Here is a 15,199-nt window from a genome sequence, read left to right as displayed (position 1 = left end):
ATGTTAGGTAAGTGCTTTACATAGATTGTCTCAGTTAATCCTCACAAATCCTCTAGGCTGATACTATCATTAGCTCCATATTACAGATTAAACAACTGCGATTTGGCAAAGATAAATGTCTTGACCAAAGCTGCCGAGCTAATAGGTGGGAGACTCACTCCAGACCCTTGAAGACCAAACTGCCTTAAGCATGACCCCAAATTAAAGACAAGTCAATCCTGTTCAGGTGTTTAGAAAAGAAGGAAAAAATGGTAAAAGGAAAAGTGACATAGAGGAAAATGAAAGCAGCCTAGAACAAAGAAGTGATCTGATGAACAAGCAATAAGGCAGTAGAGCCATCCTGTGTGTGATCAATTGGCAAGTAGTAAGAGTTCTCTACCTGCTACAAACCCCACGAATGTGACTCAGAAAATTAATGATCAAATAACAGCAACCTTTTCCACAGCACAGAACCAATTTCCAACCTGGCAGTGAGGCTGGGAACCCACCAAGACTCATCTCCAGGCTTTGATTACACAGTGAGAAGATGTGAATGGTAATCGTTAAGAACGGGTTCACCTTTTGAGCACCTCAGGACATCAGGACAAGACATTCTACAAACCCATGGGTCACAGTGGAGAAGAGAATGGTAGAAAGTCGGAAGGGAAGTATTTTTAAATAATTTGTCATCATCCCGGGCAAGAAAAAAACTTGTAAAGTATGAGAACTGCACAGAACTTGAACTCATTCTTTGATCTAATCCAAATCTCAAAAATTTTTTTAAGTTTTTAATTTTAATTCCAGTGTAATTAACATATAGTGTGATATTAGTTTCAGGTGTACAATGTAGTGATTCAACACTTCCACACATTAGCTGGTGCTCATCAAGACAAGTGCACTCCTTAATCCCCATCACCTATTTTCACCCATCCCCCACCCAACCTCCCGTCTGGTAACCATCAGTGTGTTCTCTTTAGTTGAGAGTCTATTTTTTTTGGTTTGTCTTTCCTTTTTTTATCCTTTGGTCTTTGCTTTGTTTCTTAAATTCCACATGAGTGAAACCATATGGCATTTGTCTTTCTCTGACTTATGTGCCTTAGCATTATACTCTCTAGTTCCATCCATGTTGCTGTAAATGTCAAGATTTCATTCCTTTTTATGGCCAAATAATATCCCATTGTGTGTGTGTGTGCCACATCTTCTTTATCCATACCTTTACTGATGGACACTCAAACAGCTTCCATAATTTGGCTACCATTAAGTAATGTTTCAATAAACACATGGGTGTATCTTGCTCTAATTCTTTATGCGTATGAGTGAACTTATATCCAAGGAAGATAAAAGTCCTTAAGAAAATCACTGAATTCCTCAAACTAAAAAGGATTGCTGATATATTAAAAATTATCTTCTCAAAGGAAACAAAATAACTCTTATTCTTACATACATACTTATCACTTACTGATGCTTATTATAAACACATACGGCTCTAGGATAGTCAGTAAAGTACCGGAAAAGGAGGAAAACGGTATTTTTCCTCTCCGAGACTATCTGCTACACAAACCACAGTTCTTATTCTCTTAAAGCTGTAAGGAGTCTACTAACTTACTCTCATGCTTTTTCTAGTATAAACCAAATAGTTACTCTGCAAATCATGTGGTACAGAGCTTTCTGACTCAAAGCTGCAAGTCAGATAGAAATCAGTCTTCCAGATGAAACGCAATCACCTTATGCCATAGACTTTTCCCAAATTTAATAACAGACTATGATACACAGGCCCAACACCTGTTAAAATCTAGGCGATGATTACTTAAAATAAGAGTTTTACTGAGATATAATTCACATACCATAATATTCACCCACTTAAACCTCGAAATTCATTGGTTTCTAATATACTTACGAAGTTATCAACCAGGCACCATTATTTAATTCTGTAACATTTTCATTCTCTTCCATGTAAAACTTCATACACATTAGCAGTCACACCCTATTTCCTTCCTCCCGTCAGTTCCTAAAAATAAGTCATTTGTTTTCTGCCTTTATAGATTTGCCCATTCTAGGCAACTCATATAAACAGAATCATATATTACATAGTCTTTTGTGTCTAGCTTTTTTCACTTGGTAGAATGTTTCCTAGAGTCATGTATGTTGCAGCATCCATACGTCATTCCCATTTATGACTAAGTAATATTCTATTGTCTGGATATACCACATGTCATCTATCCATTCACTGACTGTTGCTTCTACTTTCTGGTTATGAAATGCTGCTAGGAACATTTGTGTACTAGAGAGTTCATAGTCTTTGTGTGGATGTATATTTTCACTTCAGTATATACCTACAAGTAGAATAGCTGGATTACATAGTAGCTCTATGCTGAACTTTTTGAGGAACTACCCAACTGCTTTCTAAAGCGCTGCACGATTGTGCATTCCCATCAGCAATGTACAAGGGTTCCAACTTCTCCACATCCTCCCCGATATTTGTTATTGTCTTTTTTTATTATAGCTTTTCTAGTAGGTGTGAAGTGGTATCTCATTGTGGTTTTGACTTGCATTTCCCTAGTGACTAATAATGTTGGGCATCTTTTCATGTGCAGGGGAGGATATTCATTCCTTTATACAGTAATCAGAATAGAGCCTACTGGAAACTATTTGTCAGAAGGGAAATTATTTTTTTTTCTTAAGGAGGTTTCCAAAATGTTCATAACTGTGATTCGATAGTCAGTTGAAGCCTTTTAGTTCTTTTTTGAGAGGTGATCAACAGAATTTATGCACAGGGATGACAGTTGAAGAAATTGAGGAGGAAACAACCACCATTTTGCAGCATCCTCTGGGGCGTCCTCAGTCTGCGGAGACTGATTCCAAGCTTGGATGCTTTAAGAGTACATCTGTGTCATGATCTTGTTCTACGCATTGATCAACATCTATCTTGGACAAAAAGCATTTTGCTTCTTTTACCCCATAAATAGTGATAAAAGTTTTGGAAAGTTGAAATAATCTGGTGGCTGACAGTGACAACCCCAATGGCCAAAAGATACCTGCTCATAAAGCCACCGGCATAACTAGCAGAAGAAATAAGGGCGGTGCTAGAGACAGACCTGCAAAGCCAAATGAGTCCTTGAAACCTTTTGTGTTTGAATGTAAGAAGCAAGATCCTTTCCTAGGTAATTAATAGCTAATGGAAATGAATGCAATGGAACAGAAAAAACTGAATTCCACTAGCCTACATTAATTACCATTACTTCTTATAGAAATTAGCAAAGCAAACTGTCCCCCTCCCCAAATATCTTAGCAATTTTCCTTTGGTTTTCCCAACATTGTTAAGTTCTTTCATTTGTTTTAAACCTGCTAACTCCTTTTCTTAAAATAAATCTTACACAGATGTTACACATAAAGGCCTTACACATTACACATGTAACACAGTATTAGTATATATTAGTTGTCTGAGTTGAAAAATATAACACATCATTTACATATTACCAAGTCAAAGAGAGTTCACGGTAACACTCTGTCACCCTCTAGTTTTTCAAGTTGCATTCTGATGATAATTATTACAGTTTTATAGGCAGACAACACTGTATTAAGTAATGGAATTTATATCAAACAACAGTTCCCAACAAAGAGCTCATGATATAGAGTTTAACAATCATTGCTCTAAGTCTCTAAACTGGAACTGGTACAATTATTACATTGCTTGCTGCCCTGGGAAATTCCTTGTTTCTCCTTGTGTCTCTAAGGCTATGTCATCCACAAGCACGCACGTTCACACACACACGTACACACACGAAGTCTGACTTCTATTCCCATCAACTCGAATTCCCCCCTGACGTCATGATTAGGTTACTAACGATTAACAACTGCTTTATTATTTAACGTGTACAGAGTACTACTAATGTATTAGCGATTATAGTGCATACATAACTAGAGATCATTAGCTCTGGTCTCTGCCCAGCAGGTACATAATCTAAGTTAATTGAGATCGCCTCTGCTGAAAAGCAAGTTCCCACTAAAAGGTTTAGAATATGATCACCACGGAACAGAGTTTGCTAATGACAGAAAAAGTCTGAGCAGCCTGCCAGATGGAAGCGGCTGTCCTTAATCCCCTGAAGCAGGTGATTCAGCTCTTTTACTGGGCCAAGGCTCAGAAAAGGTCAGGGATTTATTTGCAATTTCTGTATCCTTATAATCTCCAGGAATAATCTCTCATTAAATATCTACTAGGCTTGCATTATTCCCTTAATTTGACTTGCAATGAGTTGTTGCAGGACAGGTAGCTCCTAGGCCTGCCATCCACTGTCTTGCAGCTAAGGCCCGAACTGGCTTCTCTTTCTCCCTCGGCCTCAACTTCAACTCTGCCCAGGATTCTGCACCAGGCAGCCCAAACAGCTTTCATATGATGACTGTCAAAAGAGCTCACACCAAATACCCAGGTTAATCCACCAAGTTAGAAATCTATCATCGTCTTAATTTTCATTTCAACTTTTGAAGCCTTGTCTGTCTCCTTTTAGAAGAAGGTCACATAAGCCTATTTTCTCAAAGTTCTATGAAGAACAGTGAAAGTTGGACTGATGCTCAGTCAGCTTGGAGGTCTTAGGGCAGAAGAGGAAAGGGGATGCTTGGCAGACCACTGGGGTTTGCACTATTATGCCTAGGGTACGAACTCCAAGAGCAGGGAGACAAGTTAAATCCAGGAACAAACAGTTTTACTACAAAGAGCTTGAAACTACAACATACTATATATAAGGTTCAATCCAATGATGTTCTTGTCTAAAAAGAGGAGGCTGGTGGCCAGGGGGAGAGAGATGCTCTGCAGCTTCTTGCACCAAATGCTACCCCACCTGAGATGTTTTCTCTGGCTCTTTCCACCTTAAAAGAAAATGAGGTGTGTAGGTGGTATAAAACCCTTTGTACTCCCTCTCTTTCTTACCCTCATATCCAAATCATCACCAGGTCCCTCAATTTCATTTAGTTTTCTCCATCTGCACCACCACCATCCTGGTCCTGGCCTTCATCGTCTGTTACCAGGACTGCTGCAATGACCACCTAACTGGTGTCCTCATACGCCCTATGGCTCCCTCAAGCCTATCCTCTACATTGCAGCCTCCCTGATCTGGACGAAACCAGACCATGAGCCCTCCCAGTTTAAAATCTCTCAATGGCACCCCACTGCTCTCAGGAGGATAATCCAAATCCTTCACAGGTTTCACAAAACACAGCATGGTCTAGCCCAGCCTGCCTTGTCTCACACTACCCCTCCAGACCTAAGCACCCTACCATAGTGGCTTTCAGAGCGTCCAACTGACCACGCTTTCTCTCCAGCCTTTGAACATACTGTGGGTTTCACTTGGAAGCCCACTGGCCAAAGCAACTGCAAATCCTCAGGTCTCTCCTCAAGTGTCAATTCCTCAAAAATGCCCTCCTGATCTCTCCACCTGGTTCACGTCCTCACTGCAACTTGCATATAGCACTATCAACTTCTCCTTCAGAGTATGTAACATAATTGCAAGTTTACATTTATTTCTGTGATGTTGCCTACCAAACCAGATTTGCATTCATGAAAGCAATGGTGCATATATATCTTTACTCATTTGTTTTATTTAATACTCTTATCTCTGCCTTTCACTGTCTACTATGTTGGCCATTAAATATGATGGGGAGGGTCACTAAGGGGACATGTGGACTAGTAAAAATGACCTTTCAAATCCCAATTTGAAAGTAGGTAAGTTATTTAAGCTCTGGTGCCTAGATTTTTCATCTTTTGGGAAAATATAAATGTTAAATAAAGATACGAATGGCCTGACCTACCTACTTTCTTCCTGTATCAATACAAAAAGGTATCACCACCTAGCAGTACAGGCCCAAGAATGAGTTAAGAAGAAAGGAAAAACAAAAGGTGTGCCAGCCAAGACATGAAAAAGAGAAGATAAAACCAAGTTCTGGTTTTCCCGGACACTTGCAGAAATCCTTTGCTTGTCCATCAAGGCATTATCATCACTAAACTGTACGTGGCATGAAGCTGTGGATGGTGAAAACACAAGGTGTGGGGGTTCTTTCCATGTCATACTATCTAGGCCATCTACACAGTCAGACAGGCCTGAGGTCAAGGAAGGCCCTCGAAAACAAAAGCATTCTCCCCTGGAGCTGGGCGCTACCCAAGAGACCTCATTCTGCAGGTCCAGGAGCCCCTTTACTAAAAATCACTGACCTGAGCTTGCCTTATGCCAGTCCTTAGTACTCACAACATCAAGAAATTTGGCAATAAGTGGCCAAATCACTAATTCTGAATGGAAGGGACCTTTCCATACCACAGGTTGACTGATGGACATACAGTGTGTGAAAACACCTCTCTGGGACACACCCCGAAGTTACCCCATACATGCATCCTGGGAATTCTAACAGCTCAGAAGACAAATCTGTTTCCAAAAGAGAGGAACTAATCTCCTGAATTAGTCTCAACACACATTAGAACACATTACCCATCTCCTTAAGGGTGGTATTCAACAGGTTTTTCCTAGCCTAAAAACCTTTTCCCAGGAATCTTACTCAACTTTTCTTTGATCAAAAAAAAAAAATCTTTCACGTCTTTTTTACAGGAGAAATGGAATTTGCTGGAAGTGCTGGATGTTTGCATTAAAATAAGAGAACTGAGAGGTAAAGGAAGCTACTGCCCCATTTTTAATGTGGATGGATACAGGAGATTGTCTGGAATTACTATGAGCAGGCCACCATTTCGTGGACAGCTCCAGGGGCTTGTTCTCACCTCAGAAATTCACTCAATTTCCCGATGTGCTTTGCTCTTTAAAGTCTGGCCTACCTCGCTCATTCCGAATTTAATCAATTTCAACACCATTAAAAGCCATGAAGAGAAACACCCACATTGAATCAAATACGAAATCCATCTGGAGAATAGATTTCCAACTGGCTCACACACTCAGAGGGGCTCACATCCTTTCTCCTAATCATGTAAAGACCCAGAGTTGCCAGGCCTTTGTGGCTGTGGCCTCTGGGAAACAGTCTTCATGGTGGCAGCTCTTAGAAACTTCCAGTGGCACTAGGAAGTTGGCCAACTGCTTCCTAAGTATCCAACTGTGAATTCCCTACTTTGGGGATTACCAACAGCCAGTTTTTAATCCCAGTTCAGCTTCCCAAGACCCTGTACTCCATTCTATTCTGTCCTATACTCTGCTCCCCAGCTTTATACATTCAGGGAGTGTGAACTAACTATAATATTAACTGAAGTCATGCAGATAGAAGTAGTATGTACTGGCAAGAGAATAATAAACTTTGAAGCCAGATAGACCTCGATTAAATTCTGGTCTTTGCTGCCTCTGACTGGTATGATCATGGGAGAGGTGCTTCTCCTCTGACACTCACCTTCCTTCCTCTTCTATAAAGTACGGAGAACTCACCTAGGTGTTGCAAGGATCAAAGGAAATGTAACTGACTTATTTGATATTTCAAAAATGGTCATTAGCAGTATTAACAACATTTGAATCAAACCTTCCAGTTAATAAAACATTTTTCATACCCAAGTTCATGTTATCCCCACAATAACCCTATGAGGTAAATACTGTTACTGTTCTTACTAATAACTTCTTGCTGTTTCCACACTAATGAGCTTAATAATACATTGCTATTTATAGAATATATTAAAATACTCAGCTTAATTGATTTTCCCAGTGTATCTGATATGTCTTTACGATGAGAAAAGCCAGGCTCACGACGTTAAGTGGTAACAATGACAGCAGTAGCTAAGGCTTGCTTAACAAACCACGCTGCTCTGGGCTAAGCACTTAAGAGTACACGTCCTCATCCATCATCATCCCTATTATGTACACAGGAACTCTCGACTCAGGTGAGGTTGAAGAAATTCTGGTAAGACTTTGGCCTTAATGAGTGGTGGAACCAGGACTGTAATGCAGTCTGACTCCAGAGCTCATCCCTCATCCACTCCTGCCCTTCTACTCAAGTTCACATGACCAGTCAGATGGGGATGGAGGGGAGGCGCTGGGCATCATGTTTTCTGGAATCTTCCCTTTCTACTCCAGGAGGAGCTCTCAAATCTAGTGGACAAGAGAAGCAGGAGCATGCTTGTTGCCAAGCAGGTTGTGGGAACCCTCCCAGAGGTTATAATCCAGCAGGTTTTGAGAAGCACGCTTGGGATAACAACATACTGTATACAAACCAATTAAAACTAGTATCACTAAAGACTAACAAATTATTGTTGACTGTTAATGAGCTATCAGTATCCATACTACAGTCCCCATCTGATAATAGCCATTCGCCAGTGTTATGTAATTCAATACATAATGCTGTTTGTGCCTCTGGTGGTATATGAAATGATTCCAAATGATTCACAAATATTTTCAATAGCTGTGTACTTATTTCAATGAGTATCAGAAAGTTACCTGTTTATCACACATGATATGCTGCATTTAAAAAATAAATTTAAGTTAAAAATAGTGAACTGAGGGGTGCCTGTGTGGCTCAGTTGGTTAAGCAGCTGGCTCTTGATTTTGGCTCAGGTCATGATCTCACGGCCTTGGGAGGGAGCCCCACATTAGGCTCTGTGCTTAGCAAGGAGTCTGCTTCTCCCTCTCCCTTTGCCCCTTGCCCCACTCATGCTCATTCTCGATCTCTCTCTCTCAAAAATAAATACATCTCTAAAAAATAAAAAGAGTATACTGATTTAAGAAAAACAGCAGGTCAATAGTAATACAGGTGGTATCGTATATGTAAACAAAACAAAACAAAACACGAAGTCAGGATAGAAAAAGAACATATATGGGAACTATTGTCTTAACTGGTCCCCAGCTAGGCACTGCATTCAACCTGGCTGGAAGGACAAGATGGGAAGGTACTATTCTACCAGCAAGATTTCCTACTTCAATATAGTCACATCCTGGATTCCTTGCTTTCTCTCCCCCTCCATCAACCAACCCTGTCAGGCACCAGTTAAAAACACATCCAGAACCCAGATGCTTCTCACCATCCCCACTAATACCTTGATCCAAGCCACCATCATCTTTCACCTGGATTGCTCCAATCAAGAGCCACCCAACTGCTTCTCCTTTCGCCCCATATAGTTTATTCTCCATCAGGAGACAGAGCCATCTTTTAAAAATACACATTGGCTCATATGTCACTTGCCTGATCACAACTCTCCAGGGACTTCTCATGACACTTAGAACACAAGCTTACCTCCTGACCACGGCCTCACATGGTCTAGTCCCACCTACTTGACCACTCTCGCTCTGGCCTCCTCCAATCCAGTCACCATAGTCCTTCCTGATATTTCTTGAACACACCTGATTTATTCCCTCCACTTCAAGGGTTCCTCTGCCAGCTCCCGACATGCCTCACTCCCTCTGTTTGTTTGGGTTTCTATCAAATGTAACCTCTTCAGCGAGGTTCTGAAACCTCTGCTTCAGGTTTCTAGAATGGCTCCCCCTTGCCTTGTTATTCCCTATCCCTTTGCTCTTATTTCTTCCTAGCCCCTCTCTCCACCTGAAAGCATACTTTTGTTTACTTGCTGTCTGTCAGTTTCTCTCACTAGTATAACTCCATGAGAATAGGGACTTTATCTGCCTTGTTCATTACCGTAGCATCAATAAATATTTCCCAAATGAAGCAGCAAATACAATCCACATTTTCACCTGCTGAGACACCAGAAACCAATAGGTAAAAGAAGTCCCCATACTCCAGGAGCCTCAAATGCTGAGCAGCTGGCTGAACACACTGGTCCCTTCTAGAGTTCAGGGGCGCTGTGGTGGGAAGCACAGGACGAATACCACTGACCAGGATCTCATTCATCCCCTGACCCCTAAGCATGAATACTGACCATTGGAACTTTTTTTCCCCCTAGTCTACCATATACAAATCCACCTATCTTCTTTTTCATGGTTTCTGGGGACACACAGAAAAAAAAAAAAATAAGCCAAGAGGGACATAGAGTAAACAAAATGAACTAGGTAGCAGGAAAGAGGTGAAATCCCTGCCTGGACTGGAATAAACCTACCAGCTCTCAGCTGAGTCAAGAGAGGCTCTAAACACCTGTAAAGAGTGTTCCAGTCTTCAGCAAGACACTGCAGCCAAAGTGGCAGAGTCCAGGTTCTTGTATAGTACAGGCTGAGGGCGGGAGATCAGCTTGCAGTGGACTGTGTCCTTGTGGATTCTGACAACTGCAGTCTCCCAGTCCACCTTGAAATTCCCAATCAGGACAGCAGCGAAAGAGCAATGCCTAATGCACCCCGTGGTAATGCCAACCAGCTTCATCAGGACCACCTGTCTCCGACACGGGGGTCTGGACATCCGGAGAAGGAATTACAGTCCACAGGCCCCAACTTTGTTTGCCCACCTAGATCCTTTTCCTGCCTTTAGCTACCTGTCTTCTCACTTTGATCTGCCCTAGGAATGGTTCAGGTATTTTTTGGTCACAACAAACTCAAGAAGCAAAGGGCAAGGAAGGGGAAGATGTTCATATCAGAGGCCTAACACTGACATTTGCGGCTGCAGTCACCACTAACTGGTTGTGGAAGATGGGCATACTTCGCCTGTCTGACCCTTCTCATCTGCACAGATCAGGCACTGTGAAAATCAACAAGACAATGTCTGTGAAGGCACTCTGAGGAACTGTAAACAGACTATCTACTGTCGTGCTTTTATACGAATCGCCTCTGGTTTGGGGTAATGATTATATTATTGATAATAACGACAGCAGATAATAATATTTAATGACTGGTTAGAATACAAGGTGCCACTGAGCTAAGGATTTCCATCCTAATCCCATTTAATCCATCCAACAAACCAATGATGTAGGTACTAAAGCTATACCAATCTCACAAGTAAAAAAAACCAAAACAACAACAAAAAAACCTGAGGCCTGAGGAAATTAATTTCCCAAGGTCACACACCCAGGAAGCTGTAAGGCTGGGATTCCAACCCATGTATGTAATAATATTGCAGAGCCCACTCTACCAACCACTACTCAACACTTATCCCCATTGTGGGCAACAGGACTTGATAGCCTCTGCCGAATCTTGCATACTCTGAACACTCTGATCAGGGTGGGAAGAAATGACCCTGAGAGACCACAAGTATGTACTGAGGAAGGGGACTCAGTTTTCTCATCTGTGAATGGGGTCTATAATACCATCTACCTCATAGGGTTCTTATAAGGATCAAACAACATAACATATATCAAACCCTGAACACATAGGCCAGTAATAAGTATGTGCTCAAGAAACACTAATCAAGAGCCTTGAGGAAAATCAGTCTCTGCCTCAACAACCCCTTGCATTGGACTTTAGGACTTAAAGATGCAGCCAGGGACCTGCTCACTGTTGCCTGGCTGAAGCCCAAATCAGAATGCCAAGGGGTGGTTCACACCTGCCCAGGCCATGGCCTGCTGTTGGTACAAAGCCTACACTTCTAAGGGAAAGAAGGATATTAGGCCACATCAAAGTCACACCATGGCTGCATCTGTCATTCTAAAGTTGGCTGGGAGAGAGGAAGATCTGCGAAGTGTCATTTAGGACAAACAGAAACGCTTCTGAATGGCTCGGCTAGCTAGAGGAGCACCACTGCCAGTCAAGTCCTTGAGGGGTGGGGTCTCACCAAACGAAATGGCTGAGATCCCATACAATAAAATCTCTGTGAAAACAAGTTGTTCCTTCCCTTCAGTCACGGTTATTCTCAAGCTAGGGCATTACGGCACAACAGAAAATAACTTGAGTTCCATGCGGGCCACATCCACTGTGTTGCACACACAAGTCATAATGCAAAGTGAGGTACAGAAAATCAGCACTTGGGTGAACTAGAATTATACCATCTTGCCTGCCCGTGGCTCAGAAGATAAAAGTGGTAGCCAGAGAAACCTGCCATAGCACAGGAGGCAGGGGAAAGGAGAAAGCAAAAGGGCCTGGAGGAGTGGGAGTGGGAGCCTGGAAGGGAATTCAGGCAAGGGAGAGAGCCAGCTCCTGTCTCCTATCAGGCCTGGCCTGGAAGGTGTGGATGGAAAGCTGGAGGGGAAGGTGTACTCAGCTGACTGCCTCGTGGGCCAGCACTCAGGAGGTCAGGCTGCCATGCCCATTAATGCTGCCCATCCTTCTCAGGTTTAAAAAGGGAAATGTTCTATTTATAAGCCACCGACCAGTAGAGACCTGGCAGCCACTGGATGGCTCTGATCCCGCAGGGATCCTAGTTACCAGTGGCTGCCTTCTCCTGCCTCTCAACTGTGGGTGTTCTAATAGCAAAAGGCTGAAGGTGACTGGAAGCAAAAGGAGAAAGAAAATCCTCTTTTTTCTGTCCTCTGTTGCTTTCATGAGAATGTTGGACTTTTAGCAATGTCTGAAGGCTTTAAAACCTTTTCAAAACAGTGACCCATATGATCCCACGAAACCTTTCCACCTTTCCGTACTATCTTTAAGATAATCTCTTTTTCTGTTTTACAGATCAAGGGAAGCTAAGGCCTAGAGATGAAGGGAATGAATAAATCAGAGGCAGAACAACAAGCAAGGTAATGGTGCCCTCCCAGCTCCTCTCCTGGTCCTCTATCTTGTCCTCATGGAACAAGAAAAGCCTGGATACAGCACTATCAGGTAATGTGACTGAATGATGGCCTAAAGAAGAGTGGATGTGTGTAACAGGAACCAAGCAGCTTTGGTTGTGTTGTCCAGTGCCTGCAGAAGGGCAGGGGGCCATGTTACGGTTCTGTGCCTGGGAAGCTGCGCAGTCAGTGTCTCTCAGCGTCATGTAGAGCATGTGAGGAGCCACTGATAGTTCTGATGAGGAGGCTCACTGAGAAGCAAGGTGGGATGGCCCCTCAGTAGCAAAGAGCCAAGAAGGTTAGGTGTTTGACACTGATGATGAAAGGCCTTCCAGCTCCAATGGCTTGGCCACACAATGACACGATGGCAAAAGAAGGGAAAGCCTTCACACATATCAAGAAGTGGAGGAAGGAAGTGGGGAGTGACTTTGGCCATCAAGCAGACTCTGGTTTGAACATCGGCTCCACTAGTTCTTGACTATGCTACCTTGGACTTCTTAAAGACTAATGCTCATTTGTAAAGTTGGTTGCTGTGAACAGCATTTCCAGCAATGGCAACCATGGACATACCACTTTCATGCTGTCTGTCATAACTTTATCTCATCTTAAATAGCTTAATACGAGTGTAAGTTTTTAAAAAGTAGTCTAAGGGGAGGTCTGGGTGGTTCAGTCAGTTAAGCATCCAACTCTTGATTTTGGCTTAGGTCATGACCTCAGGGCCATGGGATCGAGCCCCGCATTGGTCTCTGCGCTCAGCATGGAGTCTGCTTGAGATTCTCTCCTTCTCCCTCTGCCCTTACCCCAACTTGTGCTCGCAGTCTCTCTCTAATAAATAAATAAAATCTTAAAAAAAAAAAAAGTAGTCGAAAGACTGACAAGCCCCTTGAGTTTGGGCAATATTTGCCATTGCCTGATTTGTAAACAAAGTTTTATTAGCAAACATGCATTTGTTTTCATACTGTCATCTATGGCTGCTTTCACACTACAATATCAAGAGTTAAATAGTACCGTAAAACTGAATATATTTACTATCTGGCTCTTTACTGAAAAGGTGGACCCCTGTGCTAAGCAATAGCATTTAGAAAACCAGGCGGCTTATATGCCGATGTGTTTTTCCCCTAATACACATAAAAGTAAATATGTAAATCTAAACGGTAATTTAAAATGTGTGTCTGGTACTTTCTAAAATGATCTGAGATACCACTAGTAGTTGTGTGTACCCCACTTTGAGAAATGCAGTCATGAGAATTTAATGAACTAACACTCATAAGGCACCAAGCCTGAAAACAGCAGGGGTGTTAGCTGCCACCCTTCGTTCTCCTCCCTGTCCCCTCAGGAACACTTCTGCCAATCCAGTGAGCTTCCCCCTTCTTATATGACAGACTAATTGGCATAACCAGATAATGAGAAGGATAAGAACCAATAGTAATGAGGCATTTATTAAATAACATGCCTGACATTTTGCTAAACTTCAATCATCACAGCAACTTCATGAGAGAGGTGTTGTTATTTATCCCCCATTTTACAGAAAAGGCAATGCAAGCTTAGAGAGGTCCAGCACAGACCTGTTCCACAGCCAGTGTGCCAGCCAGTGTGCTAATCCACACCACTCACATGGTACCCTGCACTGAAACAGCTCTCTTCAATCCACATGGCGGGACCTACCCACAGGACATTATCTGAAGTATGTGCAAAGACGGAAGCAGAAGCGTGCTCAGGCTGATGCTACTCGCAACAGCAAAAATCTGCAAAGGACATCCAAGTCCAATGACAGGAAACAGTTCAACAAATTTGGGTATAATCCTATGACAGAATATTAAACAACCACTGCAAATGGCATTTATAAACAATTTTCATGATGTGGACAATGTTTGCAAATTATTTAAAGTGGGATACAGAAAGTATATTCAGTATAATGCCAAGTAAATCAAAATACATGTTGACACTAACAAAATCCACAGAAGACATCATGTAAAAAAGAAAAGAAAGAATTATCTCTGGGGTGGTATTAGAAATGATTTTTATTGAATTTCTGAAAACTATGGCTCTATTTCCTTCATATTCTACAAAAAGTTCATATTATTTTTATAATAAGCAAAAATACCTATTTTTCAAGCTGCTTAGGAGAATCAGGGTGTAGACCCTACAGACGACTAAATCCTAACTCCAACTTCGTGTTTTTTCTCCAGTCACGGTTCTTCCCCACCATGCCCCAGTGTAAATGACAACCTGAGTGAGCTCTTGAGCATTATACAAACACAAAGGATTCCTGGGAAAGTACCAAATTAAAAACAAACTGGAAGGAAAGAAGGGATTGACATCTGGAAGCAGAGGAAGTGCTGGATTTCCTTCTGGAGGAAGAGGAAAGGGAGGAAGTTCCCATTTTTTTTTAAAGTCTTGCTAGCCGAGATGGAAGCCCATTCTGAGGTCACTCTTCATCCAACTGGCTCCAGGCATTTTGTCTGCACAGCAGATACATGTGCAGATAGCATGACAATGACACACACCCGTGATGGGCCATCTGGCTACCGTCTCCTCACGGTCTGAACCTCAAAAGCAGACCATGTAGTCCTTAAAGGCAGACACACGTGTTCTACCTGTAGGGGTACTTCCACTCTGCACTCACATTGCCCTGGGCCACGGGCACTTAAGAACTTTGAGAGGTATTAATTGAAT

The 15,199-nt window shown here is 42.2% G+C and overlaps 1 protein-coding gene and 1 long non-coding RNA gene across 5 annotated transcripts in view; one reads left to right on the top strand and one right to left on the bottom strand.

Annotated features, from left to right (window-relative positions):
• The window catches only part of ARHGAP26 (Rho GTPase activating protein 26), a 414,131-nt gene that overhangs the window by 174,368 nt on the left and 224,564 nt on the right, over positions 1 to 15,199 (bottom strand). The window lies entirely within an intron of this gene.
• On the top strand, positions 12,124 to 13,372 carry LOC123001051 (uncharacterized). The gene is made up of 3 exons (XR_006409579.3): positions 12,124 to 12,240; positions 12,429 to 12,575; positions 13,228 to 13,372. It is a non-coding gene; the product is annotated as an uncharacterized LOC123001051 (long non-coding RNA).

This window comes from Ursus arctos, unplaced genomic scaffold (assembly GCF_023065955.2).
Source record: "Ursus arctos isolate Adak ecotype North America unplaced genomic scaffold, UrsArc2.0 scaffold_5, whole genome shotgun sequence".
NCBI lineage: Eukaryota > Metazoa > Chordata > Mammalia > Carnivora > Ursidae > Ursus > Ursus arctos.
Note: the sequence above shows the minus strand (reverse complement) of the source record. Positions and strands in the feature narration are given on the sequence as shown.